Source organism: Dromiciops gliroides, chromosome 4, assembly GCF_019393635.1.
Source record: "Dromiciops gliroides isolate mDroGli1 chromosome 4, mDroGli1.pri, whole genome shotgun sequence".
Taxonomy (NCBI): domain Eukaryota; kingdom Metazoa; phylum Chordata; class Mammalia; order Microbiotheria; family Microbiotheriidae; genus Dromiciops; species Dromiciops gliroides.
This window is the reverse complement of record NC_057864.1, coordinates 459,759,013-459,772,574: the sequence shown is the minus strand read 5'-3', so window position 1 is coordinate 459,772,574 and position 13,562 is coordinate 459,759,013.

Sequence of the window (13,562 nt, the reverse complement as noted above, 5' to 3'; positions counted from 1 at the left end):
TTGTAATTAAAGGGAAACTTCATTACTCTCCATAGGATTGGACCCTGTTTAAGCTCTCAGTGAACCATAGATAGAGCAACACTGTAACATCTGAAAATACAAGACTCACATCATAGACTCAGTGGTTAAAAACCAGCCAAGGTAGAATGAGTTCTCTTTTCTTCTTTCCTCCCTGTGAAGGGATCTACATAATTGTGAAAGTAAGGAGAACCTGAGCACCTGGAATCCCACTTTTTTTTTTCTTTAATCCGGAGCCTGCTTCTTCCTTACACAGGGGGAGCTCCCACAGACTTCAAAGTCTGAAGCAAAAGAATGCTGGGTACTGTTGGTTTTTTATGCCCTAAAGAGCATCCAAGCCCTTGGCCCAATGCAAATTTAAAGCGTCTGCACTTTTCAATTTTTTTCATGTTATCTCACATTTCTGAACACAAAAAGCTAAAAATATATGGAGGGCTTATATGCAGCATATACATTAGACTTTCGAACTATTAACTTTTCATTTGTTTTTCTATTATTTATGGCTTCTTTTTTTCTCAGGGTAGAAAATTGCTTCTGGCACCCAGTCTTGTCAGCTTGCCAAATTTCAACTGAGGCAAGTTTTTACAACCCAGTTAATAAGCCCTGAAAATTGGGAACCAAATATAATGGAAATAATGACATGGTGTTTGAGTATAGGAGTTGGGGGGGAGGGCAGAAAGTGACAGTACAAGGTAATAATGAATTCCATTTTTTTTTTTTTTTTACAAAAACAGTCTCTCTAGTTTGGAACACATACCTATGTCAAGCGGATTGCAATTAATTGCTTAAATGCTGGTTTTCTGATGTCTAAGTTTCGGGGGGGTTTGCAAATTTGAAAAAGAAAATCAGCAAAGGTTGGTTCCAACCAGGTACAATTTTATTAAATCAAACTGATATACAGAAAAAAATATGTTCTGAAACAGTGGGTTTCACCATGTTTTGTGGTTGTTGGATTTTGTTTTGTCTCTACAGGCAATTTTTTTAAAAGTTAGATTTGTTTAGTGAAGTGGAATGTTTCTGACATTAACCTTAATTCAGGACTGAAACCTGGACTCAGCTTTGGCCAGTGGAAACAACAGATTAAATTTTCGGGTTTTGTTTTGTTTTGTTTTGTTTTTTAGTGAGGCAATTGGGGTTAAGTGACTTGCCCAGGGTCACACAGCTGGTAAGTGTCTGAAGCCAGATTTGAAGTGAGGTACTCCTGACTCCAGGGCCAGTGCTCTATCCACTGCACCACCTAGCTGCCCACATTTTCGGTTTTAATAGAAATCAAAGGGTATGGACATTTTAGTAACCTTTTTTTTTAAAACATAATTCCAAATCGCTTCCCAGAACAGTTGACCCAATTCAGAGCTCCACCAACAATGTATTAATGTGCTCATCTTCTCGAAGTGCCTCCAAAGTTATTTCTATTTTTTTGTCACCATTACAAATTTGCAAATTTGAGGTGAAATCTCAAGAGCTGTTTTAATTTGCATCTGTCCTCTAATTAGTGAGTTGGAACAATTTTGCTTCTAGTTCTTGAGGATTTGTAATTCATCTCTTGAGAAATTTGTGTTTATATCTTTCTACCTCTTATCTACAGGGAAATGGAAAAGTGTTCCTACCAAGAATTTAAATGACAGGTGATTGACAAGAACATTTTTCTCACCCTTCTTCCTGTCCCTCAGAAGTGGCTAACCAGCCCACATACTGCATCTGGCCCACAGTGTGCCTGGGCCTAAAATGCTGAGTAAAGACTGTGGCATTTACATAGTAAAAGAGCCACTTTCCTTTTATACCCATTTCACAGAAAGAGGTGATGCATATGTAGCATCCTTGCATGTCACACTTTTCTTTGCTTATTTGAGCAATGTTACTTTTTTAAAGTATGAGTTTAATTTTTTCCCCTGTAGATAGATAAATTTAAATGTTCTTTAAAATATTGAGGCAAAGTAACAGCAATATTGTAAGATGATCAGCTGTGAATCACTTGGCTATTCTCAGCAATACAAAGATCCTAGACGACTCTGAAGGACTTATGATGAAAAATGTAATTCATCTCCAGAGAAAGAACTGATGATGTCTGAATACAGATTGAAGCATAATTTTTTTTTTTAGTTTATTTTTCTTGGAGTCTTTTGTGGTCAGCTTTCTTTTACAATCTGACTAATGTGCAAATGTTTTGCATGACTACACATTTATAACTTGTATTGAATTGCTTGCCTTCTTAAATGGGGGAGGTGAGGGATGAAGGAAGAGAATTTGGAACATGAAGTTTTAAAAAACGATGTTAAAATTGTTTTTACATGTAATTGGGGGGAAATAAAATTCTAAATAAATGAAAAAAATATTGAAGCAATTATGCTTTGTTCAAGCTGTCATGTGGTACAGAGCACCCCAGAATTTCTCTGGGGCACACCAAGGAATCTTCTCCTTGAGAAACTAAACCAGAGGACAGATACGCCTAGAGAGATAAACTGAACCAAATCGGACTGAGCTAGTTTTGGATTCCTACCCTTCATTCTGGTCTCCCTTACCCTGGGGAGATAAATTTGGGTGTGGCTTTGGCCTTTGTGTTCTGAAGAGGGATCCGCAGCCACCCCTCACCCAATTCCTCTAGTCACTACCAGTGGGGGATGGTCCTCTCCTCACCCAATTCCCCCAGCTACCACCAGTGGGGATGGTCCACCCTCACTAAAGGAACTTTTCAAGGGCAGATGGTCCACCCCCATCAGTCCTCTATAAAAGTACCTTCCAGTCTTCTGTTGGAGGAGATTTGGTACCTCTGAGCCATGTGTTTTATGCCAATCTCCCCATGAAAAGTCCAAGGATTTCTTTCATGGTTTCCCTCCCCCCACCCTTCCCTTCCCTTGCTCTTAAATAAACTACCACCTTATTCTAACTACTTTTGTGTGCAAGAGGGTGTAATTCTTTAAAGAGGAATTCCTAAGAACCCCAACTCCCACCAACCCGTACCCCATTTCCCCCCATTACAAAGCCCTCACCCCCCCTCAGCAGATTATTGAACTTCCTATTTTATGGAAAAGATCAAGACCATCCAAATAGGCAAGCAGCCTAGTGACCGGGAGCTGGCCAATTGTACCTGCTTTGCTCATGTCAGGAGAGAGAGGAGCCTCTTCCAGGCTGGTAGAAGTGCAAGCCCCAGGCTCTGGTCCAATCTGGAGACCAATAGGAACACTGAAGGGCTTGTGTACCCTGGGACTAGAGCTGATAACCCTTATTGTTACACCCTGAGCAAAGGCCTATGTTCCCCTTCTGCAAGAGGAAGCACTTAATTAAGTAGTAGTTGAATGGAATTGAATTCAGTTCTCTTACCCTCCTCTCCTTAACAGTCAGTTCAATTTATTTGTTTGTTTTTTTGTCTTTGCAAGGCAATGAGGGTTAAGTGACTTGCCCAGGGTCACACAGCTAGTTAAGTGTCAAGTGTCTGAGGTTGGATTTGAACTCAGGTCCTCCTGAATCCAAGGCCAGTGCTTTATCCACTGCACCACCTAGCTGCCCCAACAGTCAGTTCAATCTAACCAGCATTTATTAAACACTTTCTTCTGAGGAAAGAAATATACTAGGCTCTGGGATTTTTAAAAAAGGGTTGGAAAAAAAACCCATCACTAGGGCAACTAGGTGGCGCAGTGGATAAAGCACCAGCCCTGGATTCAGGAGTACCTGAGTTCAAATATGACCTCAGACACTTGGCACTTACTAGCTGTGTGACCCTGGGCAAGTCACTTAACCCCCATTGCGTCACAAAAAACCAAACAAATAAAAAAAAGGATTAGAGCCTCCCTGACCTCATTATAATGGGAGGGGGTGGGATACCCCATGACCATATAGACCAATCTACAGACCATGCATACACACATATATAGAGATTTATACACATAATGCATATAAGCACATACATGAGTACACCTTTACCCATATACAATGTGTGTGTGTGTGTGTGTGTGTGTAAACTTTTATATATAGGCTAAGTATACACACATATCTGTCTATACATAATGGGAGGGTGGGGAGGAGTGGGGATCTGACATGGTATACACACATATGTATGTATTTGTATATATAATATATAATTATATGTGTAATCAATGTTCTTTATATGACCGAGGAAATTGCTGGTGTGGGGGTCCAATTAGAATAAAATAATCTTTTATTTGGGTGCTAGAGAAAGGAACCAAACTTCTTTCATGGGGGGGATAATGGCTGAGAGATCACATGATTTTTGGAAACATATTTCTCTTCAAACAGAAGAAAGGCCAAAGCTTTTATAGATGGTAAATGGGGCGACCATCTGACTGGAAAGTTCCCTTTGGGGGTGGGGGAAGCTGGAATGAGGGGAGGTGGTCCTGACTTCTGGAGTTATCTCTGCCCCCTGGCAGATTGCTTTCTGTCTTGGGAAGGGGGGAGAGAAGAGAGGGAGGAAGAAAAAATTTGGAACTAAAAATCTTAAGAAAACACATATTGAAAACTATCTTTACATGTAACTGGAAAATAATAAAAGACTTTTATGATATAAATAAGTAAATAAATAAATAAAAAGAAGAGCTTGAATTTTTTTTTAAATGACCAGAAGCAGTCAAGCTAGAACTTTAAAATCTTAAAATATCTGGAGAAAATAATGATGAAAATGACCAATGTAAAGAATGCAACAGAAAATCTCAAAGATCCATAGAAGTGACCTAAATATAGCAGAGAATGAAATTGTACATAATGCAGAATAATTGTAAATAAAGTAAATTGGAAAATCCACAGATCCAAGTGATAGACTTAAAACATATATCATTTTTCAGCAACCTCAGGATTGTCAATATCCCAGAAAATTTAGCAAAATACAAGAATCTAAGTATTATATTCTAGGAAATTATTATGGAAAATTGTCCAGAAATGGCCAAAAAACCCCACCCCAAAACAAAACTGTTGAAATACAAATAGAAAGAAGAAATAGGGCCCCAAAAAGTAAGTAGTCATAACTGTTCAAAACAGAATCTAACACTAAAACAACAAAGAAAAATAGAAGCTGCCAGAAGAAGTCTACAAATCACTTGCCTAAAAATAATAACCGGCATCACATTAGATTTTTTCATAAAGACAAGGGGAAATTGGAGAAATTGAAATACAACACTTACAAAATTAAGAACGACAAGTCAACAATGATAATTATCTACTTAATCTACTTGGGGGGCAGATAGGTGGCTCAGTAGATAAAGCACCAGCCCTGGATTCAAATCCAGCCTCAGACACTTGACACTAGCTGTGTGACCCTGGGCAAGTCACTTAACCTTCACTGCCCCACCCCACCCCTCCAAAATAAATAAAACTTGGTATGCTCTATGAAGATGGGAAATGATTATTTAAGAAGCAAACAAACTGAAAAGTTAGCCAAGTAAACTTCAGCTCAGTCTTCAATTAAAAAGTTTCCTAACTGAAAGATAAGTGTTTCAAATGATTCACACTTCTTAAGTCAAGATAAACTAGTTGTTAACAAAATGTGAGAACCCTCAGAACATAGAAGTGACTATCATTAAAGCTTTTAAAAGGGTATTTCAGAGAAAGGGGGAAAAAAAAAGCAAGAGAGGGAAGTAGAGGAGGTGGGGTAATTCCAAAGCAAAGTTCCTTTCTTTGAATAATGGGAAATTTCAGGTTAAAGAAATTTACATCATTATTAATATAAGATAAAGGAACTTTGTTTAGATTTGTTTTGACCAGTAATAAAAATAAGAATAAGGAAGTAAGTATTCCTTCCCAAAGAATGACTGTATAAAAAGGACAAACTTTACAAATTTAACACTAAACATAAATGGACTAATCTCCCCAATAAATCAATGATCCATGAACTAGATTTAAAAAGTAAAACCCCAAAATATCCTGCTTAGAGGAATTATTTAATGTAGAAAGAGCTTGATAGGTTTCAAAAGAAATGATGGTACGAAATTTTGCTTCCAACCACAAAAAGCAGGCATTATTAATGATATAAGTCAAAGTTGAATTAAAACCAAATAAATATAACACAAAGTAGAGTGTGATGGAGGCAGCTAGGTGGTTCAGTGGATAGAGTGCTGGCCCTAGAATCAGGAAGATTCATCTTCCTGAGTTTAAATATGGCCTCAGACACCTACTAGCTGTGTGATCCTGGGCAAGTCACTCAACCCTGTTTATCTCATTTTCCTAATTTGTAAAATGGGCTAGAGAAGGAAATAGAAAATCACTTGCCAAGAAAATCCCAAATTGGGTCACAAAGAGTTGGACATGACTGAAACAACTGAACAAGAGTGTGATGAGAACTGTTGCTCTAGGGAAAACCAAAGAGGAGGGGGCAGTTAGGTGGTGCAGTGGATAGAGCACCAGCCCTGGATTCAGGAGGACCTCAATTCAAATCTGAGCCTCAGATACTTGACACTTACTAGCTGTGTGACCCTGGGCAAGTCACTTAACCCTCATTGCCCCACAAAACCAAACCAAAACAAAACTGAAGAGGAGAGTTACTTTCTGTGTGTCCTTAGCCATAGCTCTTTCTCTCTTATCTCCATGGAAGAAGTGGTGCTCCTGATCAAAGGTAACTCCACCTCAACAGCATCTTCACCCATCCCACTGAGCAATTAGTTCCACTGATTGTATCTTCTTTCTTCTTTTAATCTCCAATCTCCACTTCTCAACTGACTTCTTGCCTTTGTCCCCCAAATATGGGTGGGCCTTGCTTATCCTTCACCACTACTCCCTCAAACTACCATGCTATCTCTCCCATCCTTTTGTCGGACTTCCTTTGAATGCTCCCTGGTGAATGACCAGAACATTCCCTCACTATCCTGGTTCACTTCTCAACTCCTTATAATCTGACTTTTGTCTCTGAACTCTACTGAGATAGAAACGAATGACTTTCCAATCACTGAATCCACTGGCCTTTTCTCAGTGTTTTTTCTCTTTCTCTTCTTTTTTTTTGGTGGGGCAATGAAGGTTTCTTTCCCTTCTCTTTCTCTTCTATACCACTGCTGACCACCCTTTTTTCCTCTCTTGATACTCTCTACTCTAGCAGCTTCCATTTTGCCCGACTCTCTTAGTTCCACTCCCACTTTTTGACTACTCCAGCTGTCTCCTTTGTTGGTTCTTTTTCCTCCTCCCAAAAAACAAGGATATTATCCAAAGCTCTATCTTTAGCCTTTTTCTCTTCTGTGTCTGCACTCTCTCCTTGATAATCTCACTCACCTCAACAACTTCAACTTCTACCTTTATGTGAGAAATCTCTCAAGTCTACATTTTTAATCTTGACCTAAAGTTTGTGAGAAAGGAGAGAGAATCTGACATGTACCCTAGATTTTTGGAAAGCAGTTTTCAGAGTGCTTTATACCTTGAAATTCTACGAGGGATGTCAGCCCAAGAGAAATGGAAGATATTGAAAAGTGAAGTTCTGCTGTTCTAACTATTCTGGAGATCAATTTGGAACTATTCCCAAAGGGTTATAAAATTATGCGTACCCTTTGGCCCAGTAATACCACTACTAGGTCTGTATCCCAAAGAAATCATAAAAAAAGGTAAAAGGACCCATGTGTCCAAAAAGATTTGTAGCAGCTCTTTTTGTAGTGGCAAAGAATTGGAAATTGAAGGGATGCCCATCATTTGGGGAATGGCTAAAACAAATTATGGTATCTGAACGGAATGGAATACTATTGTGCTATAAGAAATCATGAGCAGAGGGGGCAGCTAGGTGGTACAGTGGATAAAGCACCAGCCCCAGATTCAGGAGGACCTGAGTTCAAATCTGGCCTCAGACACTTGACACTTACTAGCTGTGTGACCCCAGGCAAGTCACTTAACCCTCATTGCCCCACAAAAAAACCCAAAACAAAACAAAAAAGAAATGATGAGTAGGGCAGATTTCAGAAAAACCTGGAAAAACTTACATGAACTGATGCTGAGTGAAGTGAGCAGAACCAGGAGAACATTGTACACAGTAACAGCAACATTGTGTGATGATCAACTGTGATAGACTTATCTCTTCTCAGCAATATAAAATCCAAGACAATGCCAAATGACTCATGATGGAAAATGCTGTCTACATCCAGAAAAAGAACTATGGAGCCTGAATGCAGATTGAAACATACTATTTTCACTTTATTTGTTGGGTTTTTTTTTCTTTCTTGTGTTTTTCCCCTTTTAATCTGATTCTTCTTTTACAATATGACTAATGTGGAATTATGTTTAACATGATTGTATACATTTTTTAAAATGCAAAAGAAAAAGAAATACATAGATGGAAGCAAAGGGTAAGTAAAAGATGATGAAATAAGGGCATTTCACAGACCAGTATGAATAGTGTCTGAAGTGCTAAAGCTCATAATTAACTAAGGTTGGCAAGAGAAGGTAAGGACCACAAAAATGGTTGGTTAAAAAAAGAAAAAACTATTGGGAAAAAAAAGGAGGATCAAAGAAGGAATAAGACTTTTGCTTGAAGTTAATGGTACAATAGTGACAGATAACAAAGAGGGAAAAAAAAGAGTTACTCAATTCATTTTGCTTGTGTTTTCTCTGCCATAGGGAATAACCATTGCAATAGAAATAACAGAACAAAAAATGCCTATTAAAGAGTTTACGTTTGATCTAAGTCAGGAGTTAGTGAGAGAGAATCGAGTTGTCTTTAATGAATTCAAGTTACCTGGCCTAGATGAATATATTTCGGTGTGGTATAAGAAAGATCTACCAGTAATCTGGTTGGGACCCATGGCAGTAGACACTATTGTGAGGCTAGAAATTTGCATGACCTAAGAAGCCAGGAAAGTCCTTGTGACATAACTTGGTTGTTGTTTTTCCTCCCACTTAAAAGGCAACAAAACCATCCTCAAAACTTCGTTAGTCTAGGAGACTCAGGCTCAAACTATTGATGTAGTTTCCCAGTTGTTTAAAATATAGAAGCCCAGTGCACAAGTAGTTGTCGGGCTTTTCAGGCTTGATAAATTCCACACTGTCATGAAAGTGAACACATCCTTCTGATCAGGTAAGCCAAGGTAGCAAATACACAAGGGAAGGGAACTGAATCCAGCTGAACCTATGCCCTATCTTTACTGAATATCCTTTGCATGATATTGCAGATTAAACTTATTTGTGTTAAATGTTACATGGCTTCATCTCATTTCAATCCTGCGCCTGAAATATTGGACTGAGCCCAAAGCATTTGTCAAGGCCAGGACTGGCTCAGGATGATCTTGTGGCTGTGTGGTCCACGTAGGGAAAGGGATACATGAAGGGATGGGTGACATGATACTGGAACATAGCCACCTCCAAGTCATTATGCTTTTGGCCAAATACATTGAGTCCTCTCAATTGGAGAGAAAAGGGATCTCGTGGGGCGGCTAGATGGCGCAGAGGTTAAAGCACCGGCCCTGGATTCAGGAGTTCCTGAGTTCAAATCCGGCCTCAGACACTTGACACTTACTAGCTGTGTGACCTTGGGCAAGTCACTTAACCCCCATTGCCCTGCAAAATAAATAAATAAATAAATAAAAAGAAAAGGGATCTCCACTCACACTATGGGATCAGCTCACTGGGTGGTAAGGAGCTTTGACAGGGAGATTAAAGGCAACACCTAGGCAAGCATTCTCTACATTGTTGCTGATGGCCCTAGAAATGTTGAGTGGTCCAGAGCCAACAGGAGTTAGGAGTTAGGACCAATGAAGGAATTTCATTCCATATTCATTTATATATTAATATGCTAATTATTATTTAGTCTCAGTTCCCCTTGCTCATAACCTCAGTCATCTTTCAGGTTTTCTTTCCTTCATCTTGTCACCATGAAACCGGGGTCTGAAATATTCCTCTTTCAAACAATTACTCACACATGTTGGCACACAAGGGTATGACTGGGAGGAGAAGTCTAAACCTCAACTCCTGGGGAGGAACAGATTTATGGCATGTTCCTCCATCAGTCAGCACATAGAGGTATGGCTGGGAGAAGAAGTCTAAACTTCAACTCCCTGAACAAAGGAGAGGGTGATAGTTTTATAGAGGAGAGAAGGAGAGTAAGGGGAGAGACTTAGGACTGAAAAGTTACAGCAGTTTGGAAAATGATGATGCTAGCTATTTGGGGAGTGGGATACATGAATAACTTGAGATTATTGTCACTACCTAATCCTAATCACATAGCAAACAGGACTGGCTCCCAACCAAGCTCATGCTATCAATTTCAAGGTGCCCAGTTTTCTGGGTGTCCATGACATGTCTGCTTTGTTATCTGTTTGAGTAACCACTATCTGGTTAGTTAACTACTTTGCTTTTCCAAGAAAAAAGTAATCTCTAACTGACCCCAGCAAGTTGATCAGCCATATGTCTCTCTGGTCAGAGCATCCTCCTCAGGGCCAGTGTCCCTACTGGACCCAGGCCTACCAGGCTGCTACTACACTCTTTTATTTTTTAATTTTTTTGCAGGAAATGAGGGTTAAGTGACTTGCCCAGGGTTACACAGCTAGTAAGTGTCAAGTGTCTGAGGGTGATTTAAACTCAGTCCTCCTGAATCCAGGGCCAGTGCTTTATCCACTGCTCCATTGCTACCACAATCTCACAATCTAATCAATTCATTCAGTCTACCAGTTCTACCCTCTGCAACACCTCTCTCATCGTTTTCATTTGCCACCACAGTAGTTCAGGGCCTCATTAACTCTTATCTGGTCTCCCCTTCTGGTCTGAAATCATCAATGGCTCCCTATTGTCTTTCACATAGAAATTAAATCTTTAGGCTGGTCCATCTTCACACTTGGGTTCCCTCATGTAAGCCAAAAGTTGAAGCCACTCTGTAATTGATTTTCACTCCTTGGTCACTAGTTTATGGCTCTCTACACTTTTGTTGGTGGTGTTTCTTATATCTAGAATGCCCTTCCTCTTATCTCCAGCTGAACCCCCAGTTCAAATGTCATCTCTTCCATGTAGCTGTTCTTTTTCTATTAACTGTGACTTGTCCCTCATCTGATTTCAAAGTACTTTTTATACTCTTTTACGTACTTATCACATCTTAATTCCTGTCAAGTTACTGTTGTCAAACATTTCCTTCTGTTGGCCACCATTTTGGGAATGATCTTCTCTTCACAGGATTCTCAGAGGGCAGCTGATGCTCAAAGACTTTCCAGCTGATAGGATCTGTCTGACCTCTGCTGATAGAATGTGGAAGCCCTCAGTGCCCATGTTCACTGTGTCCCTCCCTGTTAGCTTTTGGGGGATACTTAACTTTGATTCTCTAGGGACTACATTGTCCCATGACTTAAATCACACAACATCATTAAAAGAATATGTGTATTAAAAATGGAATAGGAGACTGACCATTGAATCTGGTCCCTATGTTTGGGGGAGACTTGTGACCTGGATCGGGGGCTAGCTCATCCAAAGAATTAGAGGCTTATCACGAATCTTGTAAAATAAAGAGATTAGGAGGGGTGGCTAGGTGGCACAGTGGATAAAGCACCAGCCCTGGATTCAGGAGTACCTGAGTTCAAATCTGGCCTCAGACACATGACACTTACTAGCTGTGTGACCCTGGGCAAGTCACTTAACCCCCATTGCCCCGCAAAAAAAACAAACAAAATAAAAAAAACAAAATAAAGAGATTAGGAGAGAGAAATATGGCCAGGAAATAGATCCCCTAGGTGACTGTCCTGCTGGAGTAAGAGAAGACTGGTCTTTTTGTATTTTTACCAGACAAATAGGAGGGAAGGGCTTTACAAAGAACTGGGAGGGAATTACAAAGCAAGAAGAAACACACAATAAACTGGGGCCAGATAACTAAGTGGGGGTCTCTGATAAGGGGGTATCAGTAGAGGAGTAGTAGTAGTAGTAGTAGTAGTAGTAGTAGTAGTAGTAGTAGTAGAGTATGCAGCATCCATCCAGATCTTGCATGTCATCTTTCATCAGCATATTGGGGCCAATGCCCTACCATACCTCATTCCTGAGATGGGTGAGAACTGTTTTACCCTTGACCTAGGGGGTGTGAATCTTTTGGATTTCTTGGGGTCCCACTACACCTATGAGCTTATAACACCCTCCTCAGCAGTCCTCCACATTTTGACCCATAAAATCCCATTTCTGTTTCAAAGCCAAAAGCTAAAAAGGATTTTAGAGATCATCTTATCCAGCCTCTTCATTTTACAGATCCAGAAGGCTATCTGGAGGCCCAGAGACTTAGGAAATGACTCACCAAGCAAGTTTATGGCAGAAATGGGATATCAGAGTCACCCAGGACTTGTCCTGGTCTCTGGAACATAGTAAGAACTTAATAAATACTTGTTGACATTGTGGGAGAAATAGGGTAAGGGGTTTGGGATCCTTAGCGATTCCTCTTTAAAGAATTATACCCTCTTGCACACAAATCCAATAGAATAAGATAATAGTTTATTTTAGGGGCTAGGGAAGGGAAACCAAGAGAGAAATCTTTAGACTTCTCATGGGGAGAAAGGCATGGCACAGAGTGTGGCTCTGAGATACCTATTTCCTCGAGCATGAGACAGGCAGATACTTTTATAGAGGTCCAATGGTGGTCTGATGAGGTGATCTTCTGACTGTGGAAAGTTCCCCTATTGAGGGAGGACCATTCCCAACTGGTGGTGGCTGGGGAAATTGGGTGAGGGGTCTCTCAAGCCATCTCTCTCTTCCTCACACCACAAAGGCAGCAGCCACACCTAATCTTATCTCCCCAGGGGTGAGGGAGACTGGAATGAAGGGAGGTGGTCCTGGAGCTACCTCCATCCCCATCGGGTGCCACTTATCTCTTTAGGTGTGTCTGTCCTTTGGTTTAGTTTCTCAAGGAGAAGGTTCTTTGATGTACCCCAGAGAACTTCTGGGGTGCTAGGCCCTATAACACTGACTGCCAGACCTGTAGCTGCCATCTACATCATACTATATATATATTTTTTTTTTTTTAATAGGGCAATGAGGGTTAAGTGATTTTCCCAGGATCACACAGCTAGCAAATGTCTAGGGTCACATTTGAACTCAGGTCCCCCCCAAGTACATAGCCAGCACTCTATCCACTGTGCAACCTAGCTGCCCCTCCCAGTCTTGGGCTAGGTAGACAAAAGTATCCCTCTCTACCCAAACTGGAATAGAACATAATGGGCTTCCCCACCCTAGATTAAATTCCTTGCAAAGTTGGGTGGGGTTTGAAGGAGATCTAGGAAAGTTATGCAATCTCATTATATCCAGTAATGTCCTACAAGAAAATTTAGAGTCAGAACTTTGGAAGGGGGGGGGACTCTGATCCTCCCCAAGATATTGGTTATGAATAATAATTTCTCACAGGCAAAGAAAAAAAATCTGATACAGTGACTACATTTGCCAATGTATATGACTTTCTGTCCCTGGAGTGTCCCATCTCTCCACCATGAAGATCACAGAATCAAACAGGGAGGCATACTTCATTATCTTTTCTCCAGGGTAGTAATTGATTTCTAATTTACTCAGAGTTGAGCTTTGTTCTAATGATGTTTTCATTTGCATTGTTTTAGTCTTTGCATATATTGGTCTATAGGTCTGTCTACATTATTCTTCACTCAGCCATTTTTTAGTCATGT